The sequence below is a fragment of the Giraffa tippelskirchi genome, chromosome 9 (assembly GCF_054371585.1).
Source record: "Giraffa tippelskirchi isolate mGirTip1 chromosome 9, T2T-mGirTip1v1.2.pri, whole genome shotgun sequence".
Classification (NCBI taxonomy): Eukaryota; Metazoa; Chordata; class Mammalia; order Artiodactyla; family Giraffidae; genus Giraffa; species Giraffa tippelskirchi.
Window position 1 is genome coordinate 154,590,700 of NC_137283.1, and position 23,098 is coordinate 154,613,797.

Below are 23,098 nucleotides of genomic sequence, written 5' to 3' on the forward strand. Positions count from 1 at the left end.
TTATATTTGTCATGTTAAGTTTTGAAAAAATTGACTCATTTTGATAGGTAGAATTTAGAGCATGGATTCTCAAACTGTGTTTCTCTGGAAAGACAGTGGCAATCATACAGGACCAGGTTGTTTCTCCCGCCTTTCCTTATGTACTCATTACACAAACTTCAGTTTCACATACTGTCATAGTATACATTTACAGGTTCCATTTACAAAGAGGTATATATATACATATATATATAGGGATATATAATCTACTACATATAGTCTATTATAATATGTAAAGCTTTAATTATGTATAGACTGTATATAATCCTCTGTTACATATTACATATATGTAGTAGATGTACAGTTAGTTGCTCCTTCATGTCCAACTCTTTGTGACCCCATGGACTGTAGCCTGCCAGGCTCCTACCTCCATGGAGGACAAGCATACTGGAGTGGGTTGCTAGTCCTTTCTCCAGGGCATCTTCTCAACCCAGGGACTGAACTTTGGTCTCCTGCATTGCAGGCAGATTCTTTACGGTTTGAATCACTGAGGAAGCCCAATATTACATATATAATTTTCTTCAATTGTCTAAATATAATATATAATCTATTATCTAGTTCTCCTGTATATGGTGTGTCGTCTATTATATGTGATATAAAATCTATTATGTATATTCTTCTACTACAGATAATATCAATATATGTATAATATTCCTATCTGAAATATAAGCTCATGGGAAGCAGATGTCATAAATCACTCTCATACCCTGTGGCACCCAGAACAGTAAGTTTTTTTCTCAGCAAATACTTAGAAATTTGATTGCAGTTGATTTGGGGGTGAACACTATTCTCGTCTATAGGTGACTGGAGGGAATTACATGCAGGTTCTCCTGGGCTTAGTGATGCCCAAAGGCAGCCAGGCCACATGCACCCTGGGTCACCCCATCAACGACTCAAGGGCACTACTCATATTTGCTTCTCCTGGACCCCCCTGACCCCATGCGGAAGGATTAGAGAGCATGAAGTGGGCATAAGGTGATAAGAAGGTTCTTGTCTGTTTTGTCACCTCCAGCTGCAGTTCCCTCCTGGGCTGGTCCTGGACGTGAGGACTTCTGCTGGGCTGTGTATGGCGGCCTGTGCTTCACTAGAGGTGCCTCTGTCCCCGGGCTGTGAGGAGATTGGAACAGAGCACCATTACTGGTATTTCTGCCTTGATTTTGATGCCTGAGCTGTCTTGCTTTATTAAAATTTCCCTTCTGTTTCCTGGAAAACCCTTCATGATGCTGCTTTTAAGTGAGTCTAATGGTCATTTATTGGCTTTTTGTGAGCCCAGGTGGAGGTTGTCCAGGCTGGGCATGGAGTTTAGGACATTCCAGTTCATTAGAGAAAGGCTTAGGAAGAATGGGATGAAGAAGCTATAGTAGGTGATGTCTTAGTTTGGGCTATGACCAAAATGCCATAACTAGGTGACCTAAACATTTATTTCATAAAGCTCTGGAGGCCTGGAGGTAGAAAATCAAAGCACCGGCAGATTCCGAGTCTGGTGAGAGCCTGCTTCCTGGTCCATAGACAGCTGTCTCCTCACTGTCCTCGTGTGAGGATGAGAGTTCTCTGGACTTTTATAAGTGTACTTATTCCATCTGTAAGGGTTCCATCCTCATCACATATCCACATGTCAAAGGCCCAGCTTTCTAATCCTATCATCTTAAGGTTAGGATTTCAACATATGAGTTGGGGGAACCTCATTCATTCATAAATTTGCCCTTCCCCCTCCCCCCAAAGTTATGTCCTTCTTGTCCGCATAATACACTCTTTCATCCCAACAGTTACTGAAGTTTCCATTCCTTCCAGCATCAGCTTTAAAATCTAAGTCCAAAATCTCATCTAAACAGCACGTAAATCAGATACGAGTGAGACTCAAGGTACCATTTCATGCAGAGGCATGTTCCTCTTCAGCTGTGAGCCTCTGAAACCAAATGAATTATGTGTTTTTCAGACATAATGGTGGCACAGGCAAAGGGTAGACATTCCCATTCTAAAGGAGAAATAGGAAGGAAGAAAAGGGTAACAAGTCCCATGTCATAACAGCATTTCAACCTTAAGGCTGGGGAATAATCCTCTGACTTGATGCTCTGCCTTCCAGGTCTGGCTGGGCAAGTTGGCTCTGCAGTGGCTGTCTGTTGGGGCCCCTCTCTTGTGGTGATTCTCTGTCCCCGAGGTGGCTCTCTGCTGGGGCCGTAAGACTCTCCTGGGCTGGAGTCTCATGCCCACAGCTCTCCTGGGCAGAGACAGCTGCCCCGTGGCTCCAGTCAGCCCTGTCCCTTGGTATATAGGTGGAGGTATATATGGTATGCATATGTGCTCAGTCATGTCCGACTCTTTGTGACCCTTTGGACTGTAGCCCACCAGGTTCCTCTGTCCATGAGATTCTCCAGGCAAGAATACTGGAGTGGGTTGCCATTTGCTTCTCCAGGGGATCTTCCAGACACGGATTGAACTCATGTCTTTTGTATCTCCTGCATTGGCAGGTGAATTCTTTACCATTGCATCACCTGGGAAGCTCCCATAGGTGGAGGAGACCATGTTTTCCTCTCCCACCCTGGGCCCCTGCTCTTAGAACCTATGCTGATCACAGGGCCTGGTGATCTCTGAATTATCTTTGAGGTTGTCCTTCCACTGTCTTGATAGTGTCAATACTAGAATCTCCTTATCAAAGGGTGACTTGACCCTCCCTCAGCCTTCTCACTTTTTGCAGTATACATAGACTGAGAGAGACTTTGTTTGTGCCTTCCAAGAATCTGTTTCCCCTAGTCCTGTGGAACTTCTGTAATCAACTCCTGCTGTCCTTCAAAGTCAGATTCCCTTGGGATTCCCAGTCCCTTGCTGAATCCCCAGGTTCGGAAGTCTGATGTGGGGCCTAGAATGTTTGCAACAGTGTGAGAACTTCTTTGGTATTCTTGTTCTCCAGTTTGTGGGTTGCCCACCCAGCAGGTATGGGATTTGATTTTAACATGATCTTGTCCCTCCTGCCACCTTGTTGTGGCTTCTGCTTTGTCGTTGGATGTGGGGTATCTTTTTCTTGGTGGGTTCCAACATCCTGCTGTCGATGGTTTTTCAGCAGCTAGTTGTGGTTTTTGGCGTTCTCGCAGGGGAAGATGAATTCATGTCCTTCCCTGATGGTTCAGTGGTTAAGATTCTGCCAATGCAGAAAGCCCAGGTTTTGATCACTGGTTAGGGAACTAGATCTCATATGCTGCAATAAGAATTCGCATGGTACAACCAGAAAAGGATTCTACATGCCACAACTAAGACCGGATGCAATCAAATAAATGAATAATAAATAAAATAAAATACACTGATAGGCTGAGAATTTTCCAACTCTATAAGTTCTTCTTTTTTTTGCTTAACGATTCCATGGTAAACATGGAAGTCTTTTCCCTCTTGCATTTTACTGTAAACCGTCAGGAGCAGTCAAGCTGTACCTTCAGTCATTTACTTAGAAATCACTCCAGTTAAATGTCCAGTTTTGTTGCTCCCAAATTCAACCACAAAACACTGGAACAGGAGCACTGTTTATCCAAGTTCTTTGTCATTTTATGATAAGGATTGTCTTTTCCTCATCTCTGTCTGAGACCACATTGGAATGCCTTTTATTGTTCATATTTCTACCAGCCTTCTGTTTGTGATAACTTAAGTAGTCTCTAGGAAGATGTCATCTTTCTATCTTGGTCTTGGGGGTGGGGTGGCAGTGGGAGGGTAAGGGAGGGAGGCAAGAATACTGGAGCGGTTTGCCATTCCCTCCTCCAGGAAAGATGGAAGACAAAAGGAAGAGAGGGCAGCAGAGGATGAGATGGTTAGATAGCATCACTGCTCAGTGGACATGAATTTGAGCAAATTCCAGGAGAGTGTGAAGGACAGGGAAACCTGGCGTGCTGCAGTCCATGGGGTCACAAAGAGTGAAACACGACTTAGTGACTGAACAACAACTATACGGAGGACTTAAGGATGGGCAAATGGCCATTAAGCACATAAAAAGATGCTCAACATCACTAGTTATTAGGGAAAAGCAAATCAAAACCACAATGAGATACCTCTTCACACCCATCAGGATAGTATTACCAAAAAAATCCCCCCAAACCAAAAACAGAAAGCCAGAAAACAAGTGTTGGCAAAGATGTGGAGAATTTGGTATCCTTGTACACTGTTGCTGGGAATGTAAAATGACACAGTTGCTATAGAGTAGCATTACTGTGGAGTAGAATTACTATATAATCCAGCAACTCCACTTCTCAGTATATGCCCAAAAGACTTGAAAGCAGGGATTCAGACAAGTATTTGCGTGCCCCCATTCATGGCAGTGTTATTCACAACAGCCGAAAGGTAGAAGCAAACCAACTGTCCATGGGCAGATAAATGAATGAACAACATGTGGTGTATACAGACAATGGAATTTTATTCCACCTTAAAAAAGAAGGAAAATTCTGACATTTGCTACAACATGAAAGCACCTTGAAGACATTATGCTCAGTGAAATAAGCCAGTAACAAGAAGACCGATACTGTGTGATTTCACACACTCTCATGTCTGTGCGTGTGTGCATGCTAAGTCGTGCAGTTGTGTTCAACTCTTTGCAACCCCGTGGGCTGTAGCCAGCTAGGCTCCTCTGTCCATGGGATTCTCCAGGCAAGAATACTGGAGTGGGTTGCCATTTCCTTTCCCAGGGGATCTTTCCAACCAGGGATCAAACCTGTGTCTCCTGCCTTGGCAGTTGGATTCTTTACCACTGTGCCACCTGGGAAGCCCCATGAGTTGTCATGGGGCTAGAATCATGGTACCTAGAGTTGTCAGATTCATAGAGACAAAGTATTGGGTTGGCCCAAAAAGTTTGTAAGACAAAGTGAGTTCTGGAAACAGTTGGTGGTGATGATTGCTCAACGGAGTACATGTGCTTAATGCCATTACACTGTATTTTAATAATGGTTAAAATGGCAAATTTTATGTTGTGTATGATTTACCACCATTTAAAAAATTCATTAAAAAAAAGCCACATCCCCCTGTACACTGTTTACCATGGGGAGTTAAACTGACATATACTGAGTTTTCAATTTAAGAATAATGTTCTGGTCAGTTGTATGAGAAAGTTGAGATCACCAGAATTTGGTTTTCATCCTCTTTAGCAATAGTAAGTCTTCCTCTTTTCTCTGCCCTCCTCCCTATCTGAGAAATAAGACTGTTCTTGAAGTCTTGCCTGGGCCATGTCTGGAAGGTGAAGTCCTGACAGCCACGGTGGAGTCCTGAGCAGTGTGCTGCTTTCTTTTTTTTTTTTGTCTCTGACATTTGCAGAAGCTCTGGGATAATGAGGTGAAGACTAAAGAGAGGGGTGTGGGTCTGGGAGAATCCAGGTTTTGTTGGAGGTCAAGCTCATACAATTTGGGATTCTCCTTAAGATGAAAAGATCTTTCTTCCAAAATGTGTACAAGAGTACTTGTAAACATGTGTTGGGGCCTGTCCCAGAGACCAGACTTTGGGTTTTAGAAGGAGCCTTGAAGCTTAAGCATCATTCGTTTAATGTAACTTGTCTTTGTTCAGGAATAGAGTAGGGAGTATCCAGAGCAAACCACTCACCTCCTCTGACCTTTATCCTCGGAAGCAAAAAGATTTGGCAAGACGTGTCACATCCAGAAGATGAACAGGTAATTAGGAAGCCCCTAGGGATGGAAAACGGTTTATTCCATTTAAACTCACTCCGGTCCACATTTACTTTAACCATCTTCCCAGATGACCATTTCTACTGTAATTTAGCATGACAAAGTGACCTTTGACCGAAATCAATTCACTTTGAATTTCTCGCCTAGACTGTGGCCTGATAAAATTTTAGAGGCACTTTCTGAGGAATTGGATAAAATTTCCATGATAATTATGACCTTGAGGTAGTCTTGTGTCAAAAAAGATCCATATTCTTCTTTGGCTAATTACTTTCTCATCTTTCCCCCCACTCTGATTAGTCTTCATATCTGTTTCAGACTTAGATAAATACTTCATCAATCAGAGATTAGAAGAATCTCATTACCTCTGGGAATTCCTCAGTGCCACTCAGGCCTTTAATGAAGCTGTTAGGAGCCTTTGTCATTGAAAGCAGGGCTTCAGTGACCAGATGGACTCCTTGGAAGCAAGTTGTACAAATGTCAGGCGAGAAGACGTTTAATGAGGCTTAACACATGCGGCGGAAGGCAGAGAGGGTCCTGAGTTTCTTCTCGCTGGGTTGTGTCACCTTCAGTAATAGCCTAATTTCTTCTTTTTGTAGGAGAAATGGAACTTTCAGAATTAAAACGATATGAGTTTATTCCATATCAAGAAAGTGAAAATGAAGGCAAAAAATCACAGCATGCTTCACACTTTCTTTTGTGGCAGGACGCATTATCCTGAGGGAGTGCAGAGCTTGTACTGCCAAACACGGTGAGGGCAACCAGTGCTTCTCAACTTGGCCAGATCCCTGATTTTCAGACGTAGATTTCAGTGTCCAGATTGCTCATTGTCCCAGTGCCAGTTGGGTACTGGGATAGATTTGCCAGATTCATTTTCACTTCTTAGACAAAGCTGGAATTTGAATCTGAAATCAAAGGTGAAGAACAAGGTCTCTAAATCAATCAAACCCCATTATCATTCGAGTGGGGCTTTTATACTGTTTCCGGCCTTTTGAATAATAGAAAACTGTTCGCAAAAAATTGTCCCTCCCCTTCCCCAGAGACTTCGGGGAAACTTTTTAAAACTTCATGTTACTGGTGAATTGAAGGCTACTTTGCTTATTTTGGTGTCTGAAAAGATGAAATGAGGAGGAGCTCCAAATCTATTGAGAATAGCTGTCCTTTCCATGGGTTTGAATGTAGCCAGGTTATTTTTGGCTTTATCATGGTATTCCAAAGAAGAGGGTGTGGTTGAAAAAAATGATATTGAGAATTTGTAAAACAAAGAGGAATTCTGTATTGTTCTGAGTTTTTTTTTTTTTTTTTGTCTGTGCCTCGTGGCTTAGGGGAATCTTAGTTCCCTGAGTTTCCACCAAAGATTAAACCCGGGCTCCTGGCAATGAAAGCACAGAGTCCTAACCACTGGACCACCAGGGAATTCCCTATTCTGAGTTTCAGTGTGATCCGTGAAAAAAGGAAGAATTTTTAAAAGAAATAATGCCAGCTAAAAATAGTTTGCGTGTTCATTTCACAGCTTTGGTCATGACTGTTTTCATACGCGTGCCTAAAACGTATAGGCTTCATTACTACCAAATAGTTGGTATGTAGGCATTCTCTCATCTGAATGATGCTGAAAACTCAGCTCCTTTGTACACCGGTGCCGAGTCAAATTGGAGAAGGCAATGGCACCCCACTCCAGTACTCTTGCCTGGAAAATCCCATGGACAGAGGAGCCTGGTAGGCTACAGTCCATGGGGTCGCTAAGAGTTGGACACGACTGAGCAACTTCACTTTCACTTTTCCCTTTCATGCACTGGAGAAGGAAATGGCAACCCACTCCAGTATTCTTGCCTGGAGAATCCCAGGGATGGCAGAGCCTGGTGGGCTGCCGTCTATGGGGTTGCACAGAGTCGGACACGACTGAAGCGACTTAGCAGTAGCAGCAGCAGCCGAGTCAAATAGTGGAGATGGAGTTTCTGAGTGAAGTAGAAAAGGATAGCTTTATTACTTTGCCAAGCAAAGGGGGCCATAGTGGGCTATCCCCTCAAAACCACGTGTCCTTCCTTGGAGAAGACAGCAAGAAGTTTTATGGTGATTGTTCAAAGAGAGGGTGATCAGCTGGTGGACATTCTTCTGCTGGGTTGGTGATGAGGTTAAGTCAGAGTCAGCATCATCAACCTTCAGGTCCAACTGGTCTGGGATCTCCATGCTTGTGGGCAGCATACCATCATTAAGTTAATCATTAACGTCTCCCACCTAGAGGGGGTTTCAGCATTTGCGAAACAGCTCAAAGATAAAGGCATTCTTGACTGTTTCGCCCTCTTCTCACATTCCCTCCCTTCCCTAATTAACAACTGCTTGAATCTGCCCATTGGAACTCAGGGAAGATCATGGAGGCTGAGTGAAGGCTGTTCCCTGTGATCAAAGAAATGAGGGACACAGGAAGGCTTTGTGCCTTAGAGCCCCACAGGGCCCCTGCATGCTATCATAAATTCTTGTAACCCTTTGGTGAAGATAAGAACAATAAGGTTGGTTTTAAAATTAACTTCTTCACACTTTTTCCTTCTTCATCTGAGACAGATCCATATTGCCTGTGTGATGTTAGTTCCAATTAGGGCTGTTTGGAAACTTTATTTTTAGTGAGAGAGGAAAAAAAAAAAGTGGCTTGTTTTGAAATAAATTAACAAATAGACTTGGTTGAAACAGTTTTGTATGGGAATTAGTTCCCTCACCCTGGCAGATTGGCCAGAAGCCAGCATTTACAGCTTTATTCTGTTTCTTTTTTTTTTTTTTCTAACTTTTTATCTACAGCATTTGTTCACTGAGGGAGAGGAAAGCCTTTTCCTGTGGTTCCCCCACCCGTCCTGTTGCAGGCAGCTGCCCAGCCCCCAGCCCCTTAGGGCTTGGTCCACTTGGCACTTGGGCCTCTCAGCTCCTTTCTTAGCAACTGCCTCCTTAGCAGGGTTAAATGCAGGCAGGATCCCACTGGTCATCCTATGTTAGTGGGGAACTTAAGGATGTAGGGCTTCCCTGGTGGCTCAGGCAGTAAAGATTCTGCCTGCAGTGCAGGACCCCGGGTTCCATCCCTGAATTGGGAAGATCCCCTGGAAGAGGGCATGGCAACCCATTCCAGTATTCTTGCCTGGAGAATCCCAAGGTCAGAGGAGCCTGGTGGGCTACAGTGCATGGGATCGCAAAGAGTCAGACACGCCTAAGACTTAAGGACATCTCTGATGTTTTTAGCTCACTCATCCCGTAGTTACAATAAACACTAGTGACTGTATCTGGGTTCTTCCCCTGCATGATTTTATTTCCATCTCATAACATGGGGGAAGCATTGTCATCTACACGATCAGGTGAGGAAGGCGTAACTCTGGCAGGAGAGAGACCTGCTCAGAATCATGTGGACAAGAAGGGGTGGCAAGTGGGCTTAAAACCAAGTTCTGCTGACTGCTCTCCCCACGCCCTCTGCTGTCTTCATAGAGCTGGAGGGGCTTTTAGAGACCTCATCCAATGGTCTCAGCACCGGCTGCACAAGAGCCACCTGGAGAATTTAAAACAAAGACACCATTGGACTTGTCCCTGGCCCGCTAGATGGAGTCTCTGGGGGTGGGTCTCAAAGCAGGGGTCCCCAGGGTGATTGTGCTAGGCAGCCAGCAGGTGTTGCTGCTCTAGTCCAACTCCCTGAGCTTTCAGAGGAACCTGAAGCCCAGCAATTTCTCTTTGCTTCAGTCTGCAAGGAGGGAGGGCTCTTTGCCCTGTCTGCAGTCTAGAACTGCAAGGTAGACGGGCCTGGAGAATGTGAGTGTGAGGAATTGGTTCACCCATTGTTCTCCAGGGTTTCTGGTCTTCTCAGAGCTTCTTCTGGAAACCCTGTACCTCTCTGGGGTGGGCGGGGTGATGTGTGGACAGTGACGCTGCAGGACAGTCCCCTTTTCTGTGTGGCATCCCCCTACCCCCACCCCAACCAACCCTGCCTCCATTGCCACTGGCGTTTGGATTTATTACTATGGCTTATTCTTGTTGGGAACGCAACGTGAACTAGCGATGGCTCTAGGACTTGCAGGGGTCTATGAGATGCATCTCGAGAGAGATTTCCTGGTCAGATTTGTGAGGACGTGGGGTGAGCAGGGGAGATGGGGAGACTGGCGGGGATGCTGAGCTACCGATTAGTCTGGGGTCGTGATACCCAGGTTTTTCTCTGCTTTGTCACCCATCCGCCCCCTCCCTGTGCCGTCTGTCCCTCCCAGCGGTTCCTTGTCCCAGGTTCACCCAGGAGGCAGCAGTCAGTGGCTGTCCAGCCCCCAAACGTCTTTCTGCGCGCCCCCACCCCGCCCCGCAACCTGAGCTTAGTGAGGACAAGAAATCCCGACCTCCTCGCCTCATGCTGCCCTCCTCGTCTGACTTTTCAGCCTGACTCCAGAGGCCCAGTGATTGAAAACACACGGGGTAAAGGGAGTGGACAGTGAAGGAAAGCACTTTGCCTTGTAAGGCAGAGAGGAGAGGGGTGTCAGGACACAGACGCTCTTGGTGCTTCCTTGTTCAGGTGGCGAGGGAAGCGACCAACAGATGAACACTGTAAGTACAAACCCGGTGCTACCAGCTGAGTCACATACAACTAGATGGTAGACATTGGCATTGGTGGGCTAAGCCAGCATGCTTGAAAAATTCTGATTGGGGGGGCACTTCGCTGGTGGTCCAGTGGTTAAGAATCGGCCTTGCAGAGCAGAGGACGCAGGTTCGATCCCTGGTCGGGGAACTCAGATCCCGCGTGTGGAGAAGCACTAAGCCCGGCGCTGCAATGAGGGAGTCCGTGCTCTGAAATGGAGATCCCAAGTGCCGCAACTGAGACCCGATGCAGCCAAATAAATTAAAAAAAAATTCCGATTTTTGTGGTTTGCTGCTGTCCATTGTAATGAGAGAGATTGTTGGAGCAGATCACGCACAGAGAAGAAAAGAGCAAATGAATGAACAAGGTTGTGAGGAAAAAAGCGGGGCCGGGATGAGAAGAGGAAGAAGTAGGAGAAGGGAGGATGTGAGCACAGATGAGTTTGGGATAAGGGAGTCAGAAAACAGCACGGTGAGGTGGGGGCAGAGGCAGGAGCCAGAGCCACAGGAGAGCCTGGAAGGCCCTCACCTCTCTGGGAAGGTAGCGTAAGGGCTGTGGGAGACTTTGGCTGTATTGCTCCAGTGTATTTTTACAGCGTGATAAATGGTGCAACAAACAAACTTGGGGCATGCTTGAACAGAAAGCGCTCTTGAAATGCTCCATCCACTCATTGAGAGAGCCCACGGCGCCTTCTTTGAGCCCCAGACACCCCTGTGAACTCCAGACGGGGCCTTTTATCACCTTGACCTCGAGACCCTGGCCCTGGAGGCCAGGGGTGCTTTTCTGCCCAGGGAACCCAGAGAGAGGTTTCCAGGGTGGAGTCTGGGAAGGGAGTACCTTTTCAGGTAGTTCATTTCATACCTAGATTTTGTCGAACTCTTAAAAAAGAAATCAAAAAGATAATGGGAAATGACTTTGTTTAGTCTCTGTGTTTTCCTGATTTACACCTACTTTAGTTGCCAAGCTTGCTCATTAGCGACGGGTAATTAGTGCTGTAATTACTGTTAGATTTGTCTGGGGCTGGAAAGTTCTTCTGACTTGACTTGCAGCTAAGTCTTGGCATGTCTGTTGTGTTGGCAGCAGCTAACCTTGTTCTGAGTGTACGTTTTAACCGCCTGATCTAACCTTCAGTTTTGTAATTGCTGCACTGATCAGAATAGTTCTCATTTGAAGCAATAACTGTCCTTAAAAAAAACAACACGAATTAAATCTGGTATAAACATATGTTTGGAAAGGAAATTTGAAAGATTGATTTCAGGACAAACAAGATACTTTCATTTCAATTTTTTTCTTAAATTACAAAAAAATCTGGTTTGTCAGAAAATTATGTGGTAGTTGTAGGAAAGTGTTTGTTTTAAATATATATCACGATAAGGGAAGTGACACTATGAGTGTTTGATTTAGGCAAAAGCTAAGTTGTTTTTTGAACTGTGGTTGGAGCAGACTCCTGAGAGTCCCTTGGGCCACAAGGAGATCCAACCAGTCCATCCGAAAGGCGATCAGTCCTGGGTGTTCATTGGAAGGACTGATGCTGAAGCTTGAACCTCCAGTACTTTGGCCTCCTGATTCGAAGGATTGACTCATTGGAAAAGCCCCTGATGCTGGGAAGGATTGAAGGCTGGAGGAGAAGGGGACGACAGAGGATGAGATGGTTGGATGGCATCACCGACTCAATGGACATGAGTTTGAGTAAGCTCCGGGAGTTGGTGATGGACAGGGAGGCCTGGTGTGCTGCAGTCCATGGGGTCGCAAAGAGTTGACACGACTGAGTGGCTGAACTGACGTCGTTTTTGGTAGTTTTAGTAATTTTACACTTTCTCAATGTACTGCTTCATTCTCTGTAATTGAGGCAAATGGTCTCCGGTGGAGAATAAGAAAACTGGGGATTTTGGATTCAAAGACACAGTTTGGATGGAAGACCCCAGCGAGGGTACAGATAAACAACCAGGAGGGAGAGCTGTCTAGAGGCCCCGGGAGGAGACCCCATCTGGACCCCTCTACTGGTCCTGGTGATGGAGCACATGTTATGTGCTGTTTTGATATTTTTCATCTTTTTACCAATTCAAGTTAGGTTTTATTCTCCACATTTATGTTACTTAGGGAAGGAAAGCATCTCAGGAACTTGCCCAAGGGCGGAAATGCACTATTTGTAAGTAACCAGTAAGCCAGGATGGAGACCCGAGTCCACCTGGTTCCAAAGCCCATGTTCTTTCTACTAAACCGTCGTTTCCTGGATGTCTCCTGGCAAGGTGTTCTTGGCCTAGAATGCCCTCTTTTCAGCGATGGGTCTTTTCAGTCAGATGTTTTCTGAAATCTTAACCTCTTTCAAAGACTTTAGCAAAGCGATTTAAACTGGGGTGGTAGTTCCCCCCCTACTGTTCTCTTTAAAAGTGTAGTTCTCACAGCTTATTTAGCAGTTGCCGCCATGGAAAGTGGATTTACTTTTTTAACTTGTTACCTGTGGCTCACGTGGGAGGAAGGAGAGATAGGTGGGAAGAGGGAGGAGGTGTGTGGGAGAAGATTGTGCTTGACTATTTGTGCTCCTCTACATGAAAAACTAAGATGTGCACAGATGCAGGATGTGGTTTAAACCCCTGTGTCTATTATGGTGACTTTACTTGTACCATTGAAAATAATACCGGTGATTGATTTATGTTGCAAGACAATATGTCACATTAACATGCCATTTGCAATGATATACATACAAGCTACTCGATCTATCGATTAGTCACAGATAGAACTTTTAAATACTCTGTCTCCTGACTCTGCTTAACAAGTATTAAATTTTTGAAGGGCAATGGAATTGATTGTGTGATATGCAACATGGGAATACCTCTATTCTCCATGACCTGCCTAGCCACAAATTCTATGACAAAAGTCAATCTTAGGAAAATAGTCTGTAAGTTCCGTTAAGTGAGGGACTATGTTTTTTGGCTCTTATAAATTTAGTATCTGTCAGAATAGAGTCGAGACTAGCCTTATATTACTTCAAATTCATTTTAATCTTCTGTACCTTTTATGGTATAATGAAAATGGGTTGTTACCATGACACCAGGCATCCAAAGTACTGAAACTTTAAGGAAATACTATTTACATTTAGAAAGTTCAGTTGATAAGAATACAATATATTTATCAAGATACTACTCTGAAGCTTGCATACAAAGAGGGAGAGAGAACACAAAAATGGTAAAATGATGATACTTGGAGAAACTGGGTATCTGGATGAGGGGTGTGTGGGAGTTCTTTATTCTTACAACTTTTTTTTGGCCATGCTGTGTGGCAGGCAGGATCTTAGTTCTCCAATCAAGGATCGAACTTTTAATATGCATATCTGAGAAAAATCATTGTGTAAGGAGACAGAAAATTTGGGGTTGATAATGAATGAACCCGTTAGAGAGAAAATGGTGGAGAATTGAGCCTATATGGCCATAAAAGTCAGTCAAAACGAACCAAGTTCTTCCAGTGTCTTTATTTCACAAATTGTTGACTCAAACAGTCTTTAAGACTTTTCCTGTATGCCCTGTGCTCCTGCCTGACTAGTTCTGATGGAGCTTCATGTTACTGCTTTCCTGGGTCCTGGGACTTCAGAGATTTCATCATACCTGCCTTTCCCTATATCTCAGTCCTCCCCTTTCCTGAAAATTTTCATGACTCTTCAGTTTCTTTGCACTTTAATGACAATATCAAGATACCATCCCCTTACCTCTTGATCAGCTTTCATTTTCTTTTAATAAGCTTTTTGTTATAGAACGGTTTTAGATTTACAGAATTATTGCAAAGATGGTATAGAGAGTTCCTGTATACCCCACACCCATTTTTAACATCTTTACTATTATGGTTTATTTTTTTTAATAACTAATGAAACAATATTGATACACTGCTGACACTCCTTCCCCCCTAGTCAGAATTTCTGCTTTTCCCTAATGTCCTTTTTTTATTTCAGTATACCACTTTACATTTTTGTCATCACGTCTCATTAGCCTCCTCTTAGCTGTGACAGTTTTTCTGACTTGACTTGTTTTCAATGGCCTTGACAGTTTTGAGGAGTACTAGTCAGATGTTTTATAAAATGTTTCTTAATTTTCTGATTAGACTGGGTTAATGTGTTTTGGGGAAGAAGATTACAAAGATAAAGGCCATAATTATCACATACTATTGTACATACTATCAGTATGACTTTTCACTATTCTTGTTAACCTTGACCATCTAGCTTGAAGTAGTATTTGGCAGGTTTCTCTACTGGAAAGTTACTCCTTTTCTCTCTCTCTTTTCATACTATACTCTATGGAAGAAAGTCATTCTACACAGCCCTTCCTTAAAGAGTGGGAGTTATGTACCACTTCCTTGGGGTCAAAGGATCTACATAAATTCTTTTAATTCTGCATGGAAGAGTGTCTGTTTTCTTACATTTACTTATTCATTCAATCATTTATATCAGTATGGATTCATGAATATTTATTTCATACTTTAGGTTATAATCCAGTACTACTTTATTTTGTTGCTTAAATTGTTCCAGATGTGGCCATTGGAAATGTTTTTAGTGGGCTTTTATAGCCCTATGACACACCCTGATCATGGTGAATTTTCCTTGTACCAGATCTAGAATTGGCCATTTCTCTAAGAATCCCTGGTTTCTTGGCATTAGAAATCAAGATCTAGGTGCTAGATGTGTGTACTGCTACTGGGGTACTATTACTTCTTTATATGTACTTTAAAGTATTTGTTCTGTTCCTCCAACTAGGTTAGTTTTTCAACCTGTCCTATTTCAGACCAGTTAAGATAGAATTTCTGATTGTAGGGCTTGGGTATTAATATATTGTTAAAATTCCCCAGGTGATTTTAATGTGCAGCCAGAGAAGCAATTCTAGCCTGTAAAACCCTTGAAGATAAAGGCTGTTAATATGTGAAATAGATATTGCATAAATATTTATTAGTGTTAATAAGTAATTATTAACTTTGGTTCAGTTTAGTTGCTCAGTTGTGTCGACTCTTCATGACCCCATGGACTGTGGCATGCTCGGCCTCCCTGTCCATCACCAACTCCCAGAGCTTGCTCAAACTCATGTCCATCGAGTCTGTGATGCCATCCAACCGTCTCATCCTCTGTTGTCCCTTTCTCCTCCTGCCTTCAATCTTTCCCAGCATCAGGGTCTTTTCCAGTGAGTCAGTTCTTCACATCAGGTGGCCAAAGTCGTGGAGGTTCAGTTTCAGCATCAGTCCTTCCAGTGAGTATTCAGGACTGATTTCCTTTAGGATGGACTGGTTGCCTCTCCTTGCAGCTCCAAGGGACTCTCAAGAGTCTTCTCCAACATCACAGGTCAAAAGCATCAATTCTTTGGCTCTCAGCTTTCTTTGTGATCCAACTGTAATATCTATACATGACTACTGGAAAAACCATAACTTAGAAAATAATTAAATGTATTCTAATTAATAAATAATTAATAATCACATAGAAAAAAATCCACTACTAGGCACTATACAGATCACTGAAATAAAAGTCTTAGTCATTGACATTGATAAAAGTGACAGCAGTTGATATTGTTACTGAAAACATACTATATACAAGCACTAAGCTAATCACCTTATGTATACTATTTCATTAAGTCCTCAAACAATTTATTGTCCTAGTTCTATTTTACCAGTGTGCACAACCACTCCAATAGTTTTGCCTAGAGAATGGCTAACCACTCCAGTATTTTTGCCTGGAGAATCCATAGGGAGATGATCCTGAATGGTTACAGTCCATGGAGTTGCAAATAGTTGGACACAACTGAGCGATTTTTGTTTCCAAGTCCAAACTCTCTTTGCTCACCCCAAAATGGGCCAGTGAATCCAAGAGACAATGCGTTGAGTCAAGGAAGAGACTTTATTCGGGGAGCTGGCTGACCAAGGAGATGATGGCAGGCTAACACCTCAAAATAACCATCTTCTCAGGGTCTGGATGCCAGGTTCTTTTATAGATCAGAGATGGGGGCAGGAGAGGTGAGGAAGCAAAGGCCATTAATCTTGCAAACATCTCCTAGAATGGCAAGCCTCAGGCAGGGGATGTGTTAATTTCTTTTTGCCATCTACAGTGGACAGGGTTCTGAGCAAAGGCACTTTAGTTTAACAGTCAATCAGAGGGGCAGGATTCTCTGAGGCAGGCCCTTCTATATGATTATAATAAGAAAAGCAATGAAAAGCAAGTCAAAGTGTTCCAGCATGGAGTCAGAATTGGCTTCTTCTCTGCAACACTTTCACTCACTCACACACTCACATGCAAAATGGAGAGGAAGAAGATATTTTAGGCAGCCATGCTCTGAAATTAACATTGATATAGTACTATAATTAAGCGAGAGACATTTTTCCACTAATACTTGTTTTCTGTTCCAAGATCCAGTTCATGACTGTACCTTCCATTTAGCTGTTATGTCTCTAGTGTTCCCCAGTCTATGACTATTTCTTGGTTTTTCCTTGTTTTTTTATGACCTTAACATTTTTGGTGAGTAATGATTAGGAATCTCATGGAACCTCCCTCTCTTTGTGTTGGCCTGATTTTTTTCATATTAGACTGAGGTCATGGATTTTGGGCAGAATAGCATAAAGGTGATGTTCCCTTTTCTTTGCATCATTTTAGGGATACATGATGTCAATGTGACTTATACTTTGATCACCTGGTTAAAGTCATGTCAGCCAGCTTTCTCCATAGTGTAATAACTACTTTTTACTTTCTGTATTCTGTTAGAAGCAAGTAATCATGTCCAGCTTCTGTCAAGGGGAGGGGATTTCGGTCCCCTTCTGGAGGGAGGAGTATCAAATAATTTGTTGTCATATCTGAAAATTAGCACAATGTTTAATAAATTTGGGGTGATGTACTTTGAGGCATTGCAAAATCCCTGTTTCTCTATAGCTTCACTTACTGCCCACTGCTTTTAGTATTTGTCTAGCCTTAGCAGTATGACTGTGCAGTTCTGTTGATGATTTTCCATATCCCTCATTCTTGCAATTCTTTTGTCAGGAAGATTTGTTCCTTCTCTGTTTGTTTATTCAGTTACTATATCAGTATTGACTCATAGTCATTGCTTTATTCTTTGGGTTTTAACTGAATACTGTCATTATTATATTGTTCAAATTGTTCCGGATGTGGTGACTGAAAACTCTTTCAGCTTGGCTCCTGTTGCCTTTTGGCGTTTTGGCACTATAGGATGTGCCTGGTTCATCTGCAGTGTTCCCTACTCCAGCTCAAAATTAGCCTTTAGTTGAGAATGGCATTTAGAAACCAAGACCTGGGTACTGAGTGTGCTCATTGCTACTGGAATGTCACTACTTGTCTTAGGCGTTCTCAATGAACAGAGCTAGGACATAATTGCTTATATACTAATCCATATAGATATCTTCATTTCTTTCTCTGTCTTAAACATGAGTTCATACTGATATCACAGACTCTACACACGTCTATATTTGTTTTTATATCTATTTACCTGTTTATATACATCTATAATCCAGAAATACAAGGTTCATTTTATTCTTTTCCCTTTTCTTCTTCCTAGTTTCTTTTTCTGACAGTGAAAATCCTGGCTTCCCTTATTCACAGTTTATTTGTGAATCTGTTCAGTCCTGGTTTATATATAGTTGCAGAATTGCCAACTGGTACTCCTGAGAGCAACAGATTTACCAATCACAATACACTATTTAGTGTTCATATACTTTTTAAAAATCTCGTCCTTAGCTTATATTGTCAGGTGGAATACTAGGCTCCAGAGTTATTTAGATCAGCTCCTCTCCCCCACCCACTGCAGTGAAGTTGTGTCATCCATTGACACATTCCTTTCTTATAGTCTTTAAGTCATCCTGAGATCCCCTAATACCCTGGTCGATTTTTTGAAAATATTGCATAAGAGTTTATTTTACTCTTTGTGGTGTAGTTGTATGTGTGTATTTGAAAGTCATGCAGTCGTGTCCAACTCTTTGTGATGCCGTGGACTGTAGCCTGCCAGACTCCTCTGTCCATGGAATTCTCCAGGCCAGAATACTGGAGTGGGTTCCCATTCCCTTCTCGGGGGGATCTTCCCAACCCAGGGACTGAACCTGGGTCTCTTGCATTGCAGGCAGATTCTTTACCATCTGAACCACCAGGGAAGCCCGGTGTAGTTGTAAGGGTTCTGACAAATGCATAGGGTCATGTGTCCACCACCCTAGTGTCATAATGAACAGTTCCATTATCCTAAAGCTCTGTGTGGTCCCCTACTCCCTGGCAACATTTGATTCTCCTTTCAGAATTTTGAGTTTTCTTGAATGTCCTATAAATGGGGCTATAAAATATGCAGCTCTTTTCTTGGAGAGGGTCTGGCTGCTTTAACCACTGTTGAGTTTTCCAAATTTGCTGGCATATTGAATGCAGCACTTCAACAGCATCATCTTTTAGAATTTGAAATAGCTTAGCTGGAATTCCATCACTTCCACTAGCTTTGTTTGTAGTAATGCTTCCTAAAGCCCACTTGACTTCACACTCCAAGATGTCCAGTTCTAGGTGAGTGACCACACTATCAGGATCATCTGGATCATTTTTTTGTATAGTTCTGTGTATTCTGGCCACTTCTTAATCTCTTCTGCTTCTGTAGATCCTTACCATTTCTATCCTTTATTGTGCCCATCCTTGCATGAAATGTTCCCTTGATATCTTCAGTTTTGTTGAAGAGATCTCTAGTTTTTTCTACTGTTTTCCTCTACTTCTTTGCATTGTTCATTTAAGAAGGCCTGCTTATCTCTGCTCGCTACTCTCCGAAATTTTGCCTTTGATGGGGTATATCTTTCCTTTTCTCCTTTGCCTTTCACTTCCCTTCTTTGCTCAGCTATTTGAAGGCCTCCTCAGACAACCACTTTGTGTTCTTTCATTTCTTTTTCTTTGGGATGGCTTTGGTCACCATATAAAGGGGGTTATATGGCAGATGTGTGTTTAGCTTTATAAGAAACTGTGAAACTGTTCCACACTGGCCATCACTTTGCATCCCTACGGCTTCATATCCTCACCAGCTTTTGTGTTACCAGTTAGTTTTACTTTTTGAAAATTTTAGCCACTTTCCTAGTATACAGTGATATCTCCTGGTGGCTTTAATTTGCATTTCCTGAATGACTAATAGTGTTGAGCCTCTTTTCATGTGCTTATTTGCCATCTATGTATCTTCTTTGGTGAGGTGTCTGTTCAGGTCTTTTTCTCATTTAAAAAACTGGGTTGTTTATTTTAGTGTTTGGTTTTGACAACTTTTTGTATATATTTTGGAGACAAGTTCTTTATTGGATATGTGATCTGCAAATATTTTCTTCCACTCTGAGATTTATAACTTCTTTTTTTCTTAAGAAAATAACTGGTTCAGATTTAGTGGCAAGGCAACATAATTTAATAAAGGGTAATGATTCAAGACTTAGAAATGTAGTAACAGTCTCTCTGCATCAAATTTAAGTGATACTTTGAATACTTTCTTTTCTGTAGTCAGCTAAAAAGCATTGTTTTAGCAGTTGATCATATTGTGGTTGACCTGTTTTCTGTTTGTTTATACCACAACTTTAATGTGATCCCAAGGATGGAGGGAGTGTGTGGGTGTGTGTGCGCATATGTGTATGGACGGGAACAATCGTATGTACATTTCTTGAAATATATCTTGATCTGGATGATAGTTACATGAGTACATACATATGTAAAATTTGTGGAGAGGTGCACTTAAGATTTGGGCCCTTTATTGCATGCATGTTATAACTGAATAAAAAATAAACAATATAGATGTGGATATAATGTGGAGAAGTCTTGGGTAAAAGGGATACATGAAAGACAGTCAAAATCATGTGGAAACGGTGGATAAATACAGACAGCAAAAATACTTATCTGGAATACCACACAACTGTCCTTGGAGGATACAGAGAAGCTTAGAAGGAAAATAATAGACTAGCCTTATGCATAAAGGCTAGATATCCTACAGGTTGGAAAATGGATTGTTTTCTCTTGATACTGTGAATGTGTCCCAGGTGTAGGATTTTAATAACAATCTACAAATTTAACTGTACAGTTTTTTTAATACTTCTTTTGTGTTGTGCCGATTTGGTAATTCCTAAGTGCTGGGCTGGAAGAAGCACAAGCTGGAATCAAGATTGCCGGGAAAAATATCAATAACCTCAGATATGCAGATGACACCACCCTTATGGCAGAAAGTGAAGAGGAACTAAAACGCCTCTTGATGAAAGTGAAAGAGGAGAGTGAAAATGTTGGCTTAAAGCTCAACATTCATAAAACTAAGATCATGGCATCTGGTCCCATCACTTCATGGGAAATAGATGGGGAAACAGTGCAAACAGTGTCGGACTTTATTTTTTTGGGCTCCAAAATCACTGCAGATGGTGATTGCAGCCATGAAATTAAAAGACCCTTACTCCTTGGAAGGAAGGTTATGACCAACCTAGATATCATGTTTAAAAGCAGAGACATTACTTTGCCAACAAAGGTCCATCTAGTCAAGGCTATGGTTTTTCCAGTAGTCATGTTTGGATGTGAGAGTTGGACTATAAAGAAAGCTGAGCGCCAAAGAATTGATGCTTTTGAACTGTGGTGTTGGAAAAGATTCTTGAGAGACACTTGGACTGCAAGGAGATCTAACCAGTCCATCCTAAAGGAGATCAGTCCTGGGTGTTCATTGGAAGGATTGATGTTGAAGCTGAAACTCCAATACTTTGGCCACCTCATGCAAAGAGTTGACTCATTGGAAAAGACCCTAATGCTGGGAAGGATTGGGGGCAGGAGGAGAAGGGGACGACAGAGGAGGAGATGGTTGGATGGCATCACCAACTCTATGGACATGAGTTTGAGTAAACTCCTGGAGTTGGTGATGGACACGGAGGCCTGGCGTGCTGCGATTCATGGGGTCGCAAAGAATTGGACACGACTGAGCTACTGAACTGAACTGAAGAGTTCCTTAGTCAGTATGGGAATATTGATGATGTTGGTGAGTGTTAGGATCACATAATGTGAGATACAGTACCCTACTTTTAAGAACTAAACCTGAAACTTGTCTAGCTTTTATAGCCTTAAGACATGAAAATCACATAATTCAGAGAAAAGCGTATCGTCTCATGAACACTGCTAAAACATTAAAACCAAAGTTTATGTATCTGGCTTGCCTATGCTCTAATTGTGAATTGTGACTATATTTTGGGCTGGAATTTGAAGAGCTGACCTCCTCAGAACTTTCCATTTGGCCCGGAACCAAATGTAGTATAAGAGCTGGCAGGCACCATAGAGAAGCTCCGGTTCTGGAATTTTATTACTGAGTCAGGAGACTTTATTTCTTTGTTTCTTAATAGGGGCAAACTGCTTTTGAGTAACTCCAGGTGGAGGCTTGACAGGGTTCGAACATTAAAACTGAGTTCCATAATTATACTTCATGGCCAGTATAATTAATAACTTGTGTGTGAGCATATTGAAAGTAAAGAAAACATTCTTCTTTTAGGTTCCTTATTTCTCCCCAGGTCTAGTTTCTATTGTGGTGAAGATAAACATCTCATCTTTCTTCCCTTCTCCATCTCACGCCCCCTACTTCTTCCCCTCTAACTCCTTTTCCTCCGACCCTCCCCTCTCCAGAGGTCAGTTCAGTCGAGTTCGACTCTTGGCAACCCCGTGGACTGCACCACGCCAGGCTTCCCTGTCCATCTCCTGGAGTTTACTCAAATTCATGTTCATCACGTTGGTGATCTCATCGAACCGTCTCATCCTCTGTCGTCCCCTTCTCCTGCCTTCAGACTGGCAAAGTTAATTTTGTTCATAGACACACAAACCATTTCTTTCTAATTCTTCTTATATTGCAACAATGCAAATTCTGCTACTACACATAACCCTGTGCAAATAATTGTTTATTTCCTTTCTCTGGCACTTTTGTGACCTTCTTATTTTCAAGGGAGAATAACCTTTGTTTTTTTTTTTTTTTTGATAATACAAAAGCAGAACTTCCCTTTCATGCATTCAAGTGCAAATTTATATTTGAAGTCAAATAACGATCTAGTGCGAAGGAGGAACAGCTTCTTTCTTGGCGTGGTGACTCTGGCTTGAAATCTGGGCAGGAGCAGGCGCTAAGCGGATTTGGCAGCGGGTCAGGCCGCTAATTTGTGTTTATAACCCGGCCCCTAAGGCCAGCCTGGTATGGGTGATTTGGAGACAAGTTGCTGAATGTGTGTCTGACAGTCCTGCTGCTCTCTTTTAGACGGGGGAGCATTGAACTTTGGAAACCCCAGCTGCTCTCTGAAGGGGTTCCAGAGTAATGAGCTCTCTTGTGCCATGGGTTCTGGGCCCTTCCCCTCTGGGCCCTTGGGAGGAGGTTGCTGCCCCCCAACCTCCACCCCTGCCATCACGTTCAGCCTCACCATGAAGATGCCGCTCTGTTTCTAGTTCTGAGCTTCTCTGTCAGGCTCCTGTTTACATCATATTTTATTGGTATTTGTTATTCATTGGTAACATCACATCAAATGTGAGACCGTGAAGGCCTCGAGCATGGGCAGAAATCAAAGCTGTGCGGTGGTCCATGCCAGAGCCTGGAGGTTTTCCTCCCCGCGAGGACGCCGTGTGTGCCTCTGCAGACTTACAGAGGGGACACACCAGGGATGCTCTGGGTGGACGGGCTTCAATATTTGATGGGACTTCTGCATATTTCTGGTGTGTCTTTCCTGTTTGGCCCTGGGTTTCCTTTAGTTTTTATCCTTTGTAATAGATTTTGATTTCAGAAATGGGAAGCAAGCCCAGACTGTAACAATAGACGCAGAAAAAATTATTTGGTGACATTCTTCTTTGCATACCTTCCTGAGGTCTAAT

At 42.7% G+C, this 23,098-nt stretch overlaps 1 protein-coding gene across 9 annotated transcripts in view; it reads left to right on the forward strand.

Moving 5' to 3' along the window:
• TIAM2 (TIAM Rac1 associated GEF 2) overlaps positions 1–23,098 on the forward strand; it is a 230,158-nt gene that overhangs the window by 46,892 nt on the left and 160,168 nt on the right. For 2 of the 9 annotated variants that reach the window (XM_081529175.1, XM_081529184.1), the window contains exon 1: positions 18,505–18,781. The exons of 6 other annotated variants lie outside the window; for them this stretch is intronic. The gene's annotated coding sequence lies outside the window, so the exon portion shown is untranslated. Of the gene's footprint in view, positions 1–18,504; positions 18,782–23,098 lie in introns of those variants that run through there. One more of the 9 variants, XM_081529183.1, reaches the window with a different exon arrangement.